The sequence below is a fragment of the Chinchilla lanigera genome, unplaced genomic scaffold (assembly GCF_000276665.1).
Source record: "Chinchilla lanigera isolate Chin_1 unplaced genomic scaffold, ChiLan1.0 scaffold00185, whole genome shotgun sequence".
Lineage (NCBI taxonomy): Eukaryota > Metazoa > Chordata > Mammalia > Rodentia > Chinchillidae > Chinchilla > Chinchilla lanigera.
The window spans coordinates 997,575-1,017,196 of NW_004955586.1; the positions used below are offsets into that span (position 1 = coordinate 997,575).

The following is a 19,622-nucleotide window of genomic DNA, read 5'->3' on the forward strand; positions in this document are numbered from 1 at the left end:
CCACTTACGGTAGGAGCCAATGCTAAGATAATGCTCGTCCGTGCGCTCGGGCTCGCGCGCTCCGCCCGCGCTGCTCGTTCTCGAATCCCCGAACTCCAAGAATGCTCGTCTTCTGTACAAGCTCGCCTGCGCGCGCACACGCGCGCCGCGCTTCCCCGCACACCAGGTTTGGTTGCCCCGCCAGGCCCTAGCAACCTGGGCTGGGAGGGTGGGAGGGGCGGGGCCGGGGCCGCTAGCTGACGCGGGGGGGAGGGGCAGGGGAAGATCGTGACTGAGAAGGGGGTGGCTGCGGGGGTGGGGAGGGGGAACGAGGAGACCCGGAATCCGCCTGTCACTGCGGAAAAAAAAAGGGGGGAAATCCTGCCTGCGGCGCAGCTATCCTAGCCTCCCTCTGCAGAGACCCGTGCGGCGTGGAGGGAGGGGACGGCGAGGACCGGGAAAAGGGAGAGCGAGCGCACGTTTAAGGCGTGAACCGAAGCACTGCTTGCAAATAAAGGATGGATGGTTTTATCTCTGTTGTTGGTAAAATGCTATCAAAGTCCATTGCTGTGGCTGCCTAACTGTTGCAGTTTCACGTGCAAACACACACACACACAGTCACAGGGACACTCATACAGCAGCCTGCGATCCCTTGGGTGAGTTAGGAGCAAAAAACTAGCAGCCTGAGGATTCCTTACACAGCAACTGAGCGCATGCAAAGGGCTGCTGCAGCAACCCACAGCTCTACTTCGGTCCGATGCTCTGCCACACAAGATCCCCGGGCTGGCGCTGGCGAGAAAGCAATGAAGTCATCGTCCGGCCGGTAGAAATTTGAAGATCTTAATAGGATCAGTTTGCGATGAAGATGGAGAGGTGACGAAATGGAGGGAGATACATTTTCAGTGCCACTTTTGGAAAATCAAGAAAAATAATAATTTTATGCAAAACCATTGCAAACACATCTGTGTAGAGCTGTGGAATGATTTTTTTTTTTTACTTTAAAAAAAAGCAAAGAGGAAAAATAGGGTGTTTTCTGGATTTTTAGAGAAAGCACAGAAAATAGGCAATGTATGAGGTCCCAGCAGCCACCCAATCAGAAATATGCAGTGTTTTAATAGGATATAGATATCTTGGATAAAATCCACTTAATCTATTGCTACCTTGAATCTGGTAACAATATGTAGCAAACATCTGGGTTTGGTCACTTAACGCCAAGCCAATAAGGTTTTCTTTTTTATAACAGTGAATATTTGATGAGGAAATGAAGATACCTGCTTTCTCTTCACCTTTCCTGGGATTGTTAGAAAATGATACAGGTAAGAGCGGTGAATTAGCAGTGAGGGAAAATGGAGTCACAGGCAGCAGCAAAGGGCTTTGCAGTTCAGTTGATTCCTCTTTTGAGCAAAAAATAATAATGATAACCATTCTAGGTTAGTAAGAGTTTTAAGAATACTGTGCTGTCGTGTAACAATGTCTTTTCTTATGTGGAAAGAACACTAATATCACTGAAGGAACAGCTCCTCTGTGCTGAGAATTCTACATACATTTAGAGCTGCCAGATGAATTACAGGACATCCCATTAAATTTGCATTTCAGATAGACAATGATTAATTTCTTTAGAAGACTAAAGTAAGCCTTCTGATCATTGTCCAAAAAAAAATGTATTGCCAGGCATGGTGTCATATGCCTATAATCCTAGCACACAGGAGGCTGAGGCAGAAGGATCACTGGGAGTTCGAGACCATCCTAGACTACATAATGAGTTCAAGACCAGCCTGCACTACAAAGCAAAACCCCGCATCAAAAAAAAAAAAAAAAGATTATCAAAGGCCTTCTGGGCCTAGACTTCCTAATGCAATGAGGATTGTAGAAGAAAAGCTTAAAACCAAACCCATGTGTAAATTTGTAGTATTCGTAGAAAGAGGTAAACATATTTATACTATTATCTGCTGTTTATTTGAAATTCAAATTTAACTAGACATTCTCTATTTTTGTTTTGTTTTTTGAGACAGGGCCTCGATATGTAGTTCAGGCTAGCCTTGAACTCCTGGCAATCCTCCTGCCTCAGCCTTCCAAGTGCTGGGGTTATAGGCATGCACACCAATATCCTCTATTTTTATTTGTTTAGTCTGACAACCTGATAATGTTACATATTATCTCTAGTCCTCACAATTCTCTGCAAGATTCTTTCCATTTTCTAGATAAAGAACCAGCTACAGAGCCTCCTCAGCAACTGTTTGCTCCTTCCCCCTTATAATGGATCCCCCAGTGCGTTCAGGTATCCAGCCACTTCCCACTTCCAGGGACTGAATCCCAGTTAGTCTCAGTCAGCCCAGGTGTGGCTTGATTAGACTGAAGGAAAGAACTTAACAGTCCATGGTTTGGGAGACGTTTTTCCCTGTCTGTTCCTCTGGATGAACAAGGAAGCAAATACCCCAGTTGCCACTGGCAGCTATTTTGTGACCAAGAGGAAAACCAACCTTAGGTCAAAGTCTGCCTACTCAGTAAGGCAGAGCTAAAAACTAAAACAAAACAACAACAACAACAAAAAAAAAAAGCAGAAAAAAGACCCATTGGGTCTCTAATGACACCAGTGACTTGCCTAATTAAACATACTCTGCCTTTGCCTTATGTTTAAAACATTTTGAGTTAGAGTTTCTATTAGATGCCACAGAAGCATCCTGCTAAGATGTCAGAACCCATGAGTGCTACTCCTTCTGGCTCTCAATAATAAATAAACAAGTGGTAATCAAAATACAAGACATTTTATCCTGGTTATATGTGGGACAAGATTAGAAGACTAAATGAGCCTTCTATTCATTGATTGCCAGAAAGCATTTATGAAATGCCCATCTGGGCCTAAACTTCATCATGCAGTCAGCACCTGGGAGAAAAGCAAAGAATCAAATCAATGTGTAAATGTGTACTGTTTGCAGGAAGAAGTAAGTATTACTAATTCCTTGGCCCTGCTCAGAGCGTACATCAGACGGTCAGTTCTTATGTGGTTTCATTTAAAGTTTATACCATTTGGGAAAATGTCATTTTAGAAATTCAAGTCCTGTACCTCATTTAAAACTTTTAAAGCCTTGATCCCCTGTCATCCAGGCACTAAGCCTACCCACAAACAGTGTGGAAAGAACAAAAATGTAGCCCTCAATGCTTCCAACTGATTTTCTTCTGCACCTTGAACAAACCTTAAATTGCAGTCATGTCTTTTAAAAAATTTCCAAGACACTGTTTCTCTGGCCAAATGAATGAGCTGTACTGCTCACAGTACAGTAGCCACCACAATCACAGACATTGGCAGTTGGCAAGGGAGATATAAATAGTAACCGAATCCTAATGCCTTGTATGAATTTGGCAGTAGGAGGTAAATAAAAACATTATTGTCTGTTCTTTATTACAAAGAAAAACAGGAAGGGAGGAAGGGAGAATAGCAGGGAGGGAGAGAGGAAGGAAGGAAGGAAGGAAGGAAGGAAGAAAAGAAAGAAGGACCATGAAAAGACCCAAGAAAGAAAACCATGTTAGAACAGAATGCTGTATAATAGTGGTTTGTCACAGTGGCAGTAGAGCTTAGTAGCTAAAGCCATGAAGTCAGGAGCCAGGTTGCCTGGATTCAAACGCTAGCTCTAGTTATGTCCTTGTATAAATTGGTCGACTTTCCTGTGCCTCAGTTTCCTCTACTATAAAAGGGGGGTGTTAAAGGTGATAACGGTGTTGTAGTTTCCTCTTTGCTCTCTCTCTGGAGACACTAAATAGGAGGAAGCCAGCTGTACATTGTGAGGACACTCTCAAGATGCTCCATGGAGAGGCCTGTGGAGTGAGACACTGAAGCCTCCTGCCAACAGCCGTGTGAGTTCGCCATCTTGGAAGCAGATCCTCCAGCCTCAGTCAAGCCTTCATGACTGCAGCACCCGCTAACATCCTGGCTGCAGCCTCATGAGAAACCCTGAGCCGAAACCACCCAACTAAGCTGCTCCCAATTCCTGATCCATTGAAACTGTGAGGTGACACATATTTGTCTGAAGATACTAATTTGGGGTAATTTTGCTGTGCAACAGTGGTAATTAATACGAGTGGATCCTTCCTCCATTTTACACGTGATAGTTTAGTAACCTGCCCGACTCCCTGTCTTTGACTGCAGAAGCCTAACTCTTTGTTTGCTTGTTTTTCCTTTTCATCAGATACGGTCTTGCTATGCAGCTCAGGCTGCCCTTAAATTCACTATGTATCTGGGGTCAAACTCGCAGTGAGCCTCCTGCCTCAGTGCTGGGATTACACGTGTGTACTAGCGTGCTTGGCTCCAGAAGCCTCTTAACCAAAAAGCCATATACTGTCAGCAGTAGAAACCACTTATGGAACATTACTATGTGCCAGAAACTTTCCTTATATTGTCTCACTGACTCCCACAACACCTCTGTAAGGAAGACTTCTTTCTGCCTTTCAAAAGGGTCAGGGTAAAGTTATTATCTTCTTATGGGAATCACGTGATAATGATGTGTATGAAGGCGTAAGAGTAAGGCATCACTGTGGTCCATTTCATTCCGGTCCCTTGCTGCCTTGCTTGGCTCAAGTACAAGGTGGCTTGATAAGCATCCTACTAATTTCCCTTCCTCAAAGGGCTCTGACAGTTTAAAATGACCCCAAATGACACCTTTCCCTTGAATATATGCAAATATACTGAGATGTAATATAGTGTATTTTACCTTATCTCGAGATTTTAATTAAAAAAATGGAAAAACATTTTTAAAACACAGCATTTAATTTGTATAGGAAATAAATGAGTTCATAGAGTGTAAGTCCTAAAAAATAATAAAATGGCTGTGCCTTTCATTTTCTAGTCTTAATATCAGACCTGATTCAGTGAAGTTTTACAGGCTTTTTATAATGCACCTTGGAATTCTGGGACAGTTAAATAAAAATACACACCATGAAAAAGATATTGATCTTGCTTCTTCTTAAATCCATGACGCAATCCTTGCTCATTTAAAGTTTTCTAATTAATCATTAAAATGACGTTGGGCTTGAGGGTGTACTCCCAGTTGGTACCTACACGATGTAAAGGAAAGTGGAGAGTGAATCAAGAAAAATCGCTACTGTCAGGAGGCTGGAGATGGAGCTCGGTGGTAAGGAGAATGCTTAGTATGTGTGAGGACCTGGGTTCTATCTCCAGTCCCAGAGGAATGAAAAAATTACTGTAATTAGGAGGAGGTAGGCAGTGGTGGCTCATGCTTATAATCCCAGCACTCAGGTGGTTGAGGCAGGAAGATTGTCACAAGTTCAAGGCTAGCCTGGGCTATATAGTGAGTTTAAGGTTAGCCTAAACTACATAGTCAGACCCTGTCTCAAAAAACCACCACCACCAATAATAACAATAATCATGAATAGAAAAGTAGGGGGAGATATTCTAATGGGTCTCAATTATGTGGTTTTGTCACCTCTATTAGTCAACATATGTTAACTACTTTGCCTTAATAGTAAAGACAGTATCTGTTATTTCTTTATTTATTTTGCAATACTGAGGATTGAACCCAAAGAATGACGAGCTAGGTCCTCATCTCGTTTTAGTTTATTTTGAGACAGGATCTCACTAAATTGCCCAAACTGGCCTTGACCTTGTGATCCTCCTGCCTCAGCCTCCTGAGTAGCTGGGGTTATAAGGCTCTGCCAGTATACACACCGCCACCATCCTCCCACTCCTATTCATTCTTTTTTGGTTTTGTTTTCTTGACGTGATGCTTATCATGGAGCATGATAATCCATAAGCATTTACTGAATTCACTAATTAATTAACTGATCAGTGAGTTCCTATATCATTTCAGGCTGTGTCGATATACAATAGAAGTAAAGGATCCAGACAATGACCTGAAGAATATACATTAAAAAGGAAGAAGTAAGAAAAGAAAGATGAACCCAAGGTGATCAGATAAACTGAGGTGATCCCATTTGGAGGAGATAGTTTAGAATATAAAGGCATGGAAGTTGTGAAGTGAATCTGATTCACTTGTACAATTGGCTCAAGTGTGATGATTAATTTTGCCAACTTGACTGTGCTAAGAGATACCCAGATCGCTGGTAAAACACTGTGTGTGGGTGTATCTGTGAGGGGGTTCCAGATGACATTACCATTTGAATCCATACTGAGTAAAGAAGACCCTCCTTCACCAATGTGGGTAGGCACCATCCAATCTGTTGAGGGCTTGGGTAGAACACAACAGCAGCAGAGCTGTCTCTCTTTGAGTTGGGACATTCATCTTCTCTTGCCCTTAGACGTCAGATCTCAGTCCTTAGCATCTAAGAATTACACCAGCAGCCTTCTTGTGCCTCTAGCCTGCAGATGGCATGTCTCAGGGACTCTCAGCCTTGATAACTATATAAGGCAAGTCCCATAATACATTTTCTCTTGTATATCTATATATTTCCTATTAGCTCTGTTGCTCTGGAGAACCTTAATATATTTGAGTCTTCATTTCACTTTCTCTGAGAGAAATTCTGGCCCAACTTTATAGATTAAAAACCCAATGTGGCTTCCAAAATGCTAAAGGAAATGAAAAAGTACAATGCCTATTTTATCCATTAGTCAGCTTTAATATCAAATGGCACAACTATTCCTTTTCTGTTCAAAACATCCATGTTATTATTACATTCTAAAGCCGAGGCAAAGATCTGATCTGAAGCATGTTAAATAAGAATATGTACCGTAGCGCATACTCTTTACAGAATTTTTTTCTCCAGCAACTTCTCCACTAAGTTCTCATAGATTTCATATTAATATGAGAAAATATTGAGTTCACCTGATTCTATATATTTGTCTTGAATGAAATAGGAAGAAAACTGTCCATATCGTTAAACAGAATTCAGTATACTATTTCATCTATCAAATTGCAAGTGCATCTATCAAAATTCAACTGCCGAGTTGCTTTGAAATGTATTTAAAAAGCTGAATTGATTGATGGGTCAATGGATAAGTATGTGATGAAGAAAATACAGTAAAATGTCAGTTGTAGAATCTGAGTGGCAGGTACATGGATGTCCACAGAATAATTCTTTCAACTTCTAGTATTTTGAAAATTTTGATAATTCGCCATGATAATCCTGAAGTAGTGGCCACTTGTTATGCCATATGTGTCTGTCAGATCTCCCTCTCCCTCTTCCTCTCCCTCTCCCCTCCTCCTCCCTCCCCTCTCTCTCCCTGTGTGTGTGTATATATATATATATATATATATCACTTGGGCTCATGAGATCCAGACCAGCCTGCGTAACATAATGAGAAAGAGGATGTGGAGAGAGAGGAGGGGAGAGAAGAAAGGAAAGGAAAAAAAGAGAAAGAAAGAAAAAGAAAGGGAGGAGCAATATTATGAGATTCAGGACTGGGGATGCAGCTCAGTGATAGAGCGCTTGGCCAGCGTACACAAACCCCTGGGTTTGATCCCTAGCACCAATAAATAAATGTTAGCTTCTGAAATGTTGTAACTACCAAATTTAGAGGAAGCAATTGGAAAAAATTATCATAACTACAATAGGAAAAAAACTTAAATTGGGGCCATGGGTAAGGCTTACAAATAATCCCCATAGCGAATTGTATTTCCCCCAAGTGGTCAGAACAATACTTCCATCCCCACATGTCCTTCTTACAGCATGACTTTCAACACCATCCGAATTGAAAGGCGGGGTCTCTATTCCCTCCCCTGAAATCTGAGTGAGCCTGTGACTGTGGTAAAAGCAACGCTGTCTGACTTCTAAAGCTAGATTCCCTAAAGCAGCATAGCTTCCATTGGTTCTTTGGGGATGCTCATTCCTTTTGCTTGTCACTCACTGTAAAGGAGCCCAAGTCATAGTAGAGAACAAAACCTACAGCCCGTCTCAATTTACCAGGACTGTGAATGAGCCACTTTTGGAAGTGTATCTTCCAGCCCAGTCAAGCCACCTCAGCTGATACAGCCTGAAACAGAGATAACCAGCCTGAGCTCAACCCTGCTCACATGGCAGTTCATAATCAAAACAAATGAATAAACAAATGCCGTATGTTAGGGGCAGTTTGTTCCGTAGCAACAGCTACCTGATACAATGCCTAAGACAAAAATCATGTGAATTCACACACACACACTGGTTTCCAAAATCAAGAGAACAACTATGTTACTATTCCAGTAAGAAGTAGAGATTTTAAAACCAGTTGGCATATATCAATAATCCAGCAATTTCACTCAGACTAATTATGTTAGTCTCTCATGTAGGAAACCTTTTCTTCACAAGAATTGCTAGAAAATGCCCAGGTTGGCTTGAGTTCATCAATCCCCAAAGATTAATGAGTGCCTATTATATAGAAAACACTGTACTTATCCCCGTAGGGTTACACAAGGGAGCAGCCAATCATCCTAAGTTATACCCTCCTCATTAGTTCTCCTCCAAAATGCTCATAAACAGACAAATTCAAAAAGTAATCATGAAAACTGAAGGAAAGAAAAATCTATTACATTACTGATTCATAAATGGGACAACTCAGGAAAACATTGCATACACTAGCTAAATAAAAACAAAACATAAGCTTATTTTCTCATTAATTAACTACTAGGGTAAAGTATGTAACTTTGTAGGTAGAATCAATACTTTGTGGGTAGGAGATTTCAAAGTTTATTGTTTATTCACTAGCTTCCAGGCAAAAGAATATCTAATGAGATATGCCAATTAAATTGTTGCAATATCTCAGACTCCTTTGCAAGCTTCATCTACAAGAATACATTTATAGTAGGCAGGTCCAGGCCAGCCTTCACATCACCCCAGGTTTAGTTTCCCCCTACTGAGGTCCTACCATCTCCCTTTCAAAAGTAGTTAAGAACAAAACAAGAAATTCATTAAAGCCAGCCTATGTTATTGTGTCATGTGTAATCTTTCCTGGCAGTCAACATTTTAACAGTGCAGTAGCTGATCAATCAACACCATAGTCTAGTTATAAAAAACCTCTAGTTATAAAAATCCAACGTTCAGTGAGACTGCCAGCAATATTCATACTAGTCAAAGAATGGAAACAACTCAAATATCTATCAGCTGATGAATGAACAAAATCTGACATATCTTTACAATGAAATATTATTTTGTAATTTGTAAATGAAATCCCTTTCTTCCCTTGATGATACTGAGAATCAAACCCAGAGCCTTCCACATGCTAGGTAAATGCTTTTCCACTGAGCTACACCCCAGACCAAGAATAAAATCCTGATACATGCTACAACATGTATCAACCTTCATAACATTATACTAAATGAAGCCAGACACAAAAGACCACATATTATGTGGTCCCATTTTTATGACATATCCATATTGACAAATTCATAGAGACAGAGAATAGATTGGTGGTTGCCTAATCTTGAGGGGAAATGAGTGACCACTGATGGATGTGAGATTTCTTTTTAAAATCCTGTGGAGGAGGAACTGGTGCTGGTGTAATAATAATCTAAACAGGTGTGCTTATTGTTTGTACACTAACAATTCATATCTGTCACGCATTTTTCAGTGTCACAGTAGACATGTGTGTGCACCACCCTGAGCCCTCTTTGATGAAGGGCTTGTTACCCAGCAACTGAGACTCTTTTCAGGAGGTGTCTTAGTTGCAGAGAGCTACCTGGCCCAGGTAATCTGCATCCAGCGATCAACAGATGCAAGTTGACAAACTTCTGGCCATCTTGGCCCAACCCAGGCTGGAGCTCTAGATCTTCCCCGAGTCTGTGGTTGGGCCTACATGGCAGCTGCCCACTCCTGAATCCTTCCCCTTCTTTCCACAGGGGTTGACCCCAAGGGCACTTCCTTGTGTCCATCTTAGAATCTGCCTCCTGGGGAACCCAACCTGTGACAATTCTCATTCTTATTTTATGTTTTCACTATAAATTCATGTCACATTAAATAGACAAAAGGGAACTATTATAGGATGAAATGAGAAATGGGAAGGCATTTTTTAAAAAATTAGCTACATAACAATACAGATAGCTAGCTTTTAAAGCTCAGTGGTAAAGCGCTGGCCTAGCATGTGTAAGGACCTGGGTTCCATCCCCACCACTGCAAAAAACAAAGCAAAAAACTAACTTGTTTATGAATCCACTAAGCAATTGTGGCTAAGATTATGTCTAAAATCTTATTACTCTCAGAGGAATCTGGGAATGGAAAAATCTTCTTTATATGCTCCTTCCCCCAAAAAAATTAATGTTGGGCTGCTATTTTGGGACTACTTGTATCATCTTCTTCACTGCAGACATACTGCTCAGTGACGTCCCTGTTTCTCAGTCATCTGCCTACCCGCTGACCCTTGGCTCTATCCAACTCATCATAGTTGGAAGGCTAGTCATTCTTAAGGTAAAACAGAAGAGCCAAAGTCCCACTACTCTAAAATAGTTTAAATTTTAACATATTATGTGATTATTTCTGGAACCGGAATAGAAAGAATAAACATGGAGACCATGTTCTGCTCCAGAATGGACAGGGAAGAAAGAAGTAGGTGTAGCCGAAGAACCAAGAAGGGCTTGGGGAGCATCTGAGGGTCCATAAGATCCCCACTGTGACTCCCCATGGTTCCCCAGGGCCCCAGGCCTGCTCCCAACTCATTCCAGACCACTTTCGTATCTCATACTTCTGCTCCCAGGCACAGAAGCTTGTGCCTGCAGCTTGGTGTTAGGGAAGCCTCCCATTCTCTCCCCTGCAGTGGACAGGGGAGGGTAGGAGGGTCTGGGGAGAGAAGTCCACCACGTTCCAAGTCAGCATCTTTGACACATTTTCCTACAGGAACACTGCTGTTAGAAACCACACCTCGGCTCTGTGATTCTACGACTGTGCTTCTGCAATGCTGATTACATTTACTTTTCCAGCCTTACCTGGGCCCCCTGTTTCTGAAAAACATGCCAAAAATTTAAAAATAAACTTTTGGAACAAAACCTCTTTGTAAATGGAAGCCTCTCTCCTCCTCCTCCTTTTCTACTTCCTCTTCCTCCACCTCTTCCTCTACCTCTTCCTCTTTTTTCTCTTCTATTCTCCTTCTCCTCCATCCTTTTCTGCCTTCTTCTTTCCTGTCTTCTCTCTGTCTTTCTCTGTCTCTCTCTGTCTCTGTCTCTGTCTCTTTGTCTCTCTCCACACACACACACACACACACACACACAACATGTGTGGGTTTTTGTTTGTTTGTTTGTTTTTTGTTTTTCTCCGGTACCGGGAACCGAACTCACGACCTTGCGCTTGCCAGGCAGGCGCTTTTGCCGCTGAGCTAAATCCCCAGCCCCAACACACACCATGTGTTAATCAAAGGGGATAATCTTTACAATTTTCTAAAAATATGAGTTTCAGATAATGTGCATTACGTTTCTTTATGTATCAATTATGTTGTGGCAACTTTCTCTAGACTGTGAGAACATACATATAGCACGGGATACCAGGGTATAGGCCCATCCCTGTGATTCCACGTTCAGATTTCACACACTTGCCCTCTGCCTTCCCACCCGCAGAGTGAGCCCAGACATATACTTCCACTTCTTTACATTTTGATTTCTTTGTAACCGTACTTTCCTTAGACTAGAGCTCCAAAAGTGTCAGGTTTTATTACCATAATGTGACTACTGTGAAATGGATGCAACCCGGCCTGTGTTCACTCAGCAACCAAAAGCTTTCTCTGCCTTGGTGGCACATTAAACATGGTTCCAAAGGTTTCTTTCAAAATGTCAAAATAAGGAAAGAATTAGGCAGAATGGAACAATTTGAGGGAAAAATGTTGCCAATTTGACACCATCTGGGAAATCCTGTCTATATTTCATATGCAATGCATTCATTTTTCTTTTATGCCTTTGCATTTTGTAAAATTGCAGCAGTGTCTGCTCCTCAGATACCTGATCTATGGCACTGTGTGAAGCATGGACAGAACCCTGAGTGCACACCCTCTTTCCAGTTCTGGCCACTGTGCTTCTACTTCTTGTTTGTTTGTTTATTTGAAACAGGGTCTTGCTATGTAGCCCAGGTTGGCTTTGAACTCCCAGAAACCCTCTTGCTTCAGCCTCTGGGATTACAGGCATGCACCACCATGCCCAACCACTTTGCTTCTTTTTTTGGGGGGGTACCGGAATTAAACTCAGGACCTTGCACTTGCCAGGCAGGCTCTTATGCCACTGAGCTATATCCCTAGCTACTTTGCTTCTTTTGTAACCTACAGAAAAATCAGCATCCCACCTAATCCAGTCTACAGCCTGGCCTCCAAAATGAGCTACCCCTTTGCCTGAGGGAATGACAGCCAGCCCAATTTCCAATTCCCATAATACTTCTTGGAGTCCATTTTCCTCTTTCCTCTCACTTGTTTAAGCTTTCCTACCTTGCAAGCCATGAAGGTCTGACTTTCACATCCTTCAGTAATAATTTAAAAATATTCTCTACAGTCTAGTTGGCACATGCCCATAATCCCAGTACTCTGGGAGGCTGAGGCAGGAGGATCACAAGTTCCAGCCCAGCCTATGCACCATAACAACTTAACAAGACTCTGTCTCACTGTTAAAAAGTAGAGGGCTGGAGGTCAAAGGCCTTAGATTCAACCCCCAGTACAATTCACACACACGCATACACACACACACACACACACACACACACACACACAAATCTCTACAACTAACCTTCATGATTTTCTCCCTTTTTGACTGTCTCACCTACTTCAACCTGCTAGCAGCTCTCTTTTCCTAAGTTATCTTAAAGACACCAGTGGTGCTCCTTGCAATTTTCCAGCCTGTTCTGTTTACTACAAAGATGACCCCAAAAATTTTCATAGGAAAGGTATTACAGACTCTCTTGTGTTACCCTAAAGTTCACATGTTGAGGCCTTCATCCTTGATGTCAGGCCCTATCCTTGAGACAGGGCCTTTGAAGCAGTGACTAAGATTAAATAAGGCCCTTTGCATCAGGCTCTAATCCAGTCTGACTGGTGTCCTTGTCAAAAGAGGAAGAGAGCCCAGAGACACACACATAGAGGAAAGGCCATCTACAAACCAGGAGCTAGACCTCAATAGAAACAAAACCTGGTGATAACTTGATCTTGGACTTCTGGCTTCCAGAACTGTGATAAAATACATTTCTGTTGTTTAAGCCACCCACACTGTGGTATTTTGTTATGGCAAGCCTAGCAGACTAACGCAGGGGCTTAGGGCAACAAACTGGTCTTGGCAACCTCTCCTGAAGATTACTGCTTTTCTTTAGATCATGGTTGTATTTGAAGACACTTGCACTGCAGTGGGAACTGAAGAGATTATTAATGGAATCCAAGTCCCCCCGCCCCCAACCTCCTCTTTCCTTGACTTTGAGCCATTTACCGGTTCTGCTCAAGGGACCTCATGTCTCATTTCTCAACTCTGAAGGCTGCTCAATTTTAAAACCAAGCAAACTTGCCTCCTGCTCTCTTTTGCCCCCCACCAGCCAGCTGGCCTCTGCGACTGTACAGCACTTTGAATTCCCTCCCTCTCACCTCCTGTCCAGCAAAGAAATACTGACACATGGGCCGTTTCCTGCACTGACAGTACTATGGCCCAGTGCTGTGGGGATACTTCGGCCATAGTTAGCTGCTCAGGCTGCTGTAGCAAACGACCACAAACTGAGTATATTAAAGAACAAAAATGTATTGTCATCTGAAATTGCAGGCCAAAAGTCTGTGATCAAGGTGAAGGCAGGGCTGGTTTCTTCCAAGGGTAGTGAGGGAGAATCTGTTCCGTGCCTGTCGCCCAGCTTCTGCCTTCGTCTTGACATGGTGTTCTCCCTGAGGTGCTGTCTGTGTCCAAATATCTCTGACTACACTGTGGGGCAGGACAGCTGACGTGCCGTTGGGAGGTGGAGCCTGGCTGGAAGAGGGCAGCCACTGGGGAGGGGCGTGTCTCTCCCCTGCTCCTCCCTTCGCGCTCTGCTTCCTGACTGCCATGAGGAGGGCAGCTTTCCTCTGCATCAGGCCCTTCCACCATGCTGTCTACCTTGGACCGTGGACTGCAGCCAGAGCCCAAATAAACCTCTCCTGCTTTAAAAGAATTTCTCCTTTTTGTAAAGACACCATTGTGGATTAAGGACCCACTCTACTCCAGTATGACCTTATCCTGACTAACATCTACAATGGCCTATTTGTAAATGAGGTTGTATTCCAATGGAATGGGGGTTAGGGCTTCAACATATACATTTCAGGCAACACAATTCAACCCCATAATGCCCACCTTGTGCAAAAATATACTTGAATGGGCCAGGGATTATATGGTCTAGATAGATGTCCTTTGTCTGAGGGACAACTGGCTATAACTTTTTCCCATTCTGTGGGTTTTCTTTTCACTCTGTATGTGATTTCTTTTGTTGTGAAAAAGGTTTTTAATAAGGTGAGATCTTGGGCCAGGCATATAGTTCAGCAGCACAGCAACTGCCTGGCATGTGCAAGGTCCTGAATTCGATTCCTGGTACAAAAAAAACCCAAGAAGGTTAGAAATAAAGACCTCAGTTCTTTTACATGTGTGTATATATATATATATATATATATATATATATATATATATATATATTTGAAAGTTTGCAGAGCACTTTAACCCATCTGCTTCTCCCTATTCTTTACAGGAAGGCAGGGGTTAAAAGCATGGTCTCTGAGACCAGATTGCTTAGGTTTAAATTCTGGTTTTCATAGTGTAGCTCAGCGGCAGAGTCCAAGCTTAGCTTGTGTGTGTGGGTGCACACTTGCATGGGTACCGGTCCCCCCCATACACACACATCAAATCCTAGCTCAGCCAATTCCCAGCTGTATGATCGTGGGCAAGTTATTTAAGTGCTGATCTACAAACTGAAAAATGCTGGTCACACTTACCTATTGGGATTGTTGAGAGGACTGAATGAATTGACACATAGGCAGTATCTGGAACAGTATCTGCCAAACAGCAAGTGTCGATTAAGTGTTAGTTAATATCATTATAAAGTCAGCATATAGCTGGGCATGGTGGCACATGCCTATGATCTCAGCACTCTGGGAGGCTGAGGCAGGAGGATCACAAATTCAACCCAGCCTAAGCAATTTAGTTATTTAGCAAGACCCTATCTCAAATTAAGAAATAAAAAGAGCCTGGGGTGTAGCTCAGCACAAAGAGCTTGGGTTTAATCCCTAGTAACACACACAAACACACACACACACACACACACACACACACACACACACACGAAAACTCCAAAGTTTAAAACACAAATCTTTGACTTTCACCTACTTAGTGGAATTAAACAGTAAGAACCCAACCAGCTTTTTGCTGTTTAATTCTCAAAATCCCCCACTTTATCCAAACCCAGCCGTAACTCCCTTCCAGTCCTGATTGCCCATTTAACCGTATTAGTGCATTCTTCACTAATAGCCAAAACCTCATTTTACCATTCTGCCAAGTCTGTCCTTCTGAACTTCCACTTTCGTGTGTGTGTGTGTGTGTGTGTGTGTGTGTGTGTTTGTGTGTGTATGTGTGAACTGAACTCAGGTCTCACGCATGCTTAGCACACCTCTAACCCCTAGACCTTTCTAAATCTCATTTTCTGTTCATATGGCCTATTGGCCATTTCTAGAAGATGTCACAGTGTAAGAGTGGTTCTATAAGCTTAGGTGGTCCAACTCAACTCAGTGTTCAGTACCATTGCATAGTCTTGTAATTGATAGTTCTTCTAAAGCTCACCATTCTCTTCAAGCCCCCAATTCTATTCCCCTTTCTTTTTTTTTATTTTAAAAATAAAAGGAGGAAAATATTAACAGACAGACAACACTTTACAAAATAGCAAAGGAACAGTACAGACAGTACGGAGTTACAAACAAAGTGTAGGGAATTAACAATGCTTGTTGTATTACATATTGATATCTTCAAAGTGGTTTCTCATGAAAACAGATATAGACATGCAAAGCTGATCAACCAAGGCCTCATTGACAGTTTCTTTCAGCAAAGAAATACAAGACAGTAGAACAGCCATGTTAACTAGCCTGCATGTACATACATACAAACTTTGTCCTTCTTTCCCTTCTCTTTTCCATGTCCCAGTTACCCTTTACCTTTGAGTGCTTTCCTATCAATTCACAATGTCTATCATATCTTCTATTCCCCTTTCTTATCCTCAGTTAATGCTTTACTGACATCAGAAGTCAGGAATTTACTGTAATATTCATGTAATATTTCTTTTTCTCTCTTTCTTTTGAGGCAGGATCCCCCTGAGTTGCCCAGGTTGTCTTCGAACTTGTGATCCTCCTGCCTCAGCCTCCCGAGTAGGTAGGATTATAGGTGCCACTGTGCTCAGTTTTGTAATAATATTTTCATTTTGAAATTTGTTTAAAATAAAATTTTGATCAAAAAAAAACACCCTAGATTATATCCCAAGTGAGTTCAGTAAGTCATTTAGCTTTACAGAAGTCTCTCTTGAATAGTTCTAGCTACTGTCCCTCAAGTTGAATGAATTTGTTAAATCCTTTGTAGACATCTGTGTACAATGCCAATGCATATACTTTTATCAGTCTTGGTGTGCAGATTTCAAGGCTTCAGTGAAGGGTCGGTTTGAGTAATGATATATATTTGGCATGATGGCTTTTCCAGCTAATTACTGTAAGTCACTATTTAAAATCTATATTGCTTTGAAAGAAGTTTAAAAAGATATTTTAGTAAAAGAAAGACAAACTCTTTTCCTTAGGCCTCATGATTTAAATCCTTCCGGCCCCTTTAATCTTGCTCAGTCCCACAGTGCTCCTTCACTTCCCAGCTTTTGAAACTACGTCAGTCTCTTCCTCCACCCTTCAACTACGCACAGGACCTCACTATATGGAAAAGCCTTTCATTGCCTCTAGTTACTGTGCCGTTCCTCCTGTTCCTCACCACTGCGCTTCTTGAACACATGGTCAATATAACGTGCTTGTCGGCTAAAACAAAACAAAACACCACCATGGTGCAGATATAATGAAAATATGGAGGCAAAGCAGAGACTAACCTGTGGAGCCAGGGGTTTTGCAAACTCTGATCTGATTCAATAAATATGAGTGGTACTCACCACTGTGCCTAGGCCCAGGGCTACAAATGGAATCAAATGTGGACGGTTATGTAATCAGCTCAAAGCTACAGATAGCAATTGATGGAGCCCACAGTGAAACCCAAGCGGGCGACTCCAGAATGCCCTTTGGCGGGATTAGGTGCTGGCCAATGGAGAGCAGGGGAATGCCCTGGATGGTGCCTGAGGATCATTTCAAGATACAGGAGAAATGAGAGAACTGGCAAAATGACAGCTTTCTGAGCAAATTAAAGATTGGCAAAGATTCCAGGTCCTGGCCATGTTCAAGTGACCACTGAGAGAAAGCTGGGGCCCATTAGGAATTCTTTGGGATTTGATGTTGCCCAGTCCAGGGGGTGCTGGGTGCACGCGCAATCACCAAAAGCCCACAGAAACTGTGCTCTCCTCGGTGGTGGTCAGCAGTTCTACCTCTTTCTCTTTCCCCTGGTCCTTTGTGCCATCTTGCTCTTTATTCTCCAAGGAAAGGCCTGAGATGCACCCTTTTCTTGCTCAGCCATTCCTCTGAAAAGACATGTAACATTCAAATTTGAATCAGCACTCTCATTTGCCGCTCACGCTCTCAGTTTCAAATCTCCTGCAGAAATGGCTCGGGATATAGAACCGGGTGAAGCAGGACTCGAGCCTGCAACTTCTCCCCACGGGGCTTATTCTGTGTGTGCCTCCATCCACCAGGCAAAGAACAACCTCCTAAAGACCCCCAGGCCCTGAGAGGATCCTGAGTCTTTCTCTGTAGAGTGTGGGCAATCAGGAAGCTTTTCTTAGCTAAGCAGTGACACGATCCAAGCTGTGATTTAGGCGGATGAGTTTGGCAAGTCCACACATGATAGACTGAAGGAGACAGAGAGAAGCCACTCGGAAGACAAAAAGAGGGCTCAAGGGTTGGGAGAACAGAGGGACAGGCATCTCTGAGAAGATGAGAAGTTCATTTGTGTACCTTTTGCGTCTACAGTGGCATTTAAGTAGCCAGCCCATTAAGCAGGAGATTTGAAACTGAGAACGTCTAGGAAAATGCCCCATGTGCTGGTCTCGCTTCCTCACCCCCTGTGAGAATGCAAAATGGTACCACCATTTTAAAGAAGACTAAACACTTGGCCGGTCGCTCAGGGGTCCTATGCTATTGGTCCACTGTGCTTCACAAAATTTAGTTTCATAGTACAGAGTGTTAACCCTCTTCTACATCCACAATGCAAGTTCCAGCCAGCCTCTAGGACCTCATTCCATCCCAAATCTTCCTTGAAAATTTCCCAGGATCTTTATCTAGCCCAATGTTCCTTCACTCTTCTGACTATCTCTATAGCAGCTTATTTTACTTTATTTTTACAGTCCTGGGATAGAATCTAGGGCCTTCACTATAAGCCATATCCCAAGTCCTTTTATTTTATTTTGAGACAGGGTCCTGCTAAATTACCAAGTTGCCCAGGCCAAGTTCAAACTTGCAATCCTCCTGCCTCAGTCTCCCAGAGTGTTGGGATTACAGGCAAGCACCATCATGCCTGGCTTAGTTTCATGTTCGTAAAATGCCCCTTAGTCTAGTTTTCATCATCTGTGACCCATGATGGGTCTTTAACAGGGCAAGCAGTAGGTTACAATCTAGATAGGCTCTATGGGACTGTGACCTAGACCATCCCAGGAAGCACGTCCACGCAGGAGGCTGAGGCTTGCATTCCCACATCAAACTCAGTGTACCTAGGAGTCAAACTTCCCTTCATCCTAAGGGGTAAAAGCCTCTGAGCCAACCAGTGGGAATCTGCCTTTGGAGCCTCCTGAGTGCTGGGATTGCAGGCGTGAGCCACTATGCACAGTTTAGACTTATTTAAAATCTACATGAAGGAATTCTGTTAGATGGGGAAAAATAATATAAACTGTGGGCACACTGGTTAAAAAAAAAGAAGACAAAGACTTTCCTTTGGAAAATCCCTAGATAATCCTTTAAAATCTTTTGGATTAGTTTTTAAAATGCAGTGCTTTTGGGAAACATTCCATTTCATCATCATTAATTCTCCTCTGGGCATTGATTTATCACCTTACTTTGTTATACCCCGATAGTAAAGAAACCTTCCTGAACAGGCAAGAGTTGCCAGGGAAATCAAGTCGGATGCCCAGGAAATAAGCTAGGAATGACCCAAGAGTCAGGCCTGTGGGTACTGAGTCCCAGTGGGAGGGACTCTGGAAGGGCAGGGCTGCAATCCCAGCACTCAGGAGGATGAGGCAGGAGAATCACCATGAGTTCAAGGCCAGCTTGGGCTACACAGTAAATTTAAAGCTATCCTGAACTACAGAGTGAGACCCTCCAAATAAATAAATGGATCCAGGGGCCATAGTTCAGTAGTGAGGGGATAGACCCGAGGGGTACACATGTCTGGGTGGGGACTCTTACAGCACAACCCTGGTGGTACCATTTTGCTTTCTCACAGGGGGTGAGAAAGCGAGGCCAGCACATGGGGCATTTTCCTAGACGAGGCTGAGTAGGTTCACAGTCCTTGGATAAAAGTACGCCTCCACCCTTCCACTCTGCTGGGCTTTCCCATAAAATGAACAGCATGAAAACAACTTCTTCTCCTCCTCCAGAAGGTAATTTTATCATTTCTCATCCAGAA

General features: G+C 42.7%; 1 protein-coding gene and 1 long non-coding RNA gene across 2 annotated transcripts in view; one reads left to right on the forward strand and one right to left on the reverse strand.

The window, feature by feature from the left end:
* Positions 1-139, reverse strand: part of Cdkl5 (cyclin-dependent kinase-like 5) — a 205,828-nt gene extending 205,689 nt beyond the window's left edge. Inside the window, exon 1 of the mRNA XM_013509896.1 lies at positions 9-139. The gene's annotated coding sequence lies outside the window, so the exon portion shown is untranslated. The remainder of the gene's footprint in view (positions 1-8) is intronic.
* LOC102009239 lies at positions 82-4,919 on the forward strand. Its single transcript, XR_265115.2, has 3 exons — positions 82-166; positions 1,223-1,295; positions 3,728-4,919. It is a non-coding gene; the product is annotated as an uncharacterized LOC102009239 (long non-coding RNA).
* The last annotated feature ends 14,703 nt before the right edge of the window (positions 4,920-19,622 follow it).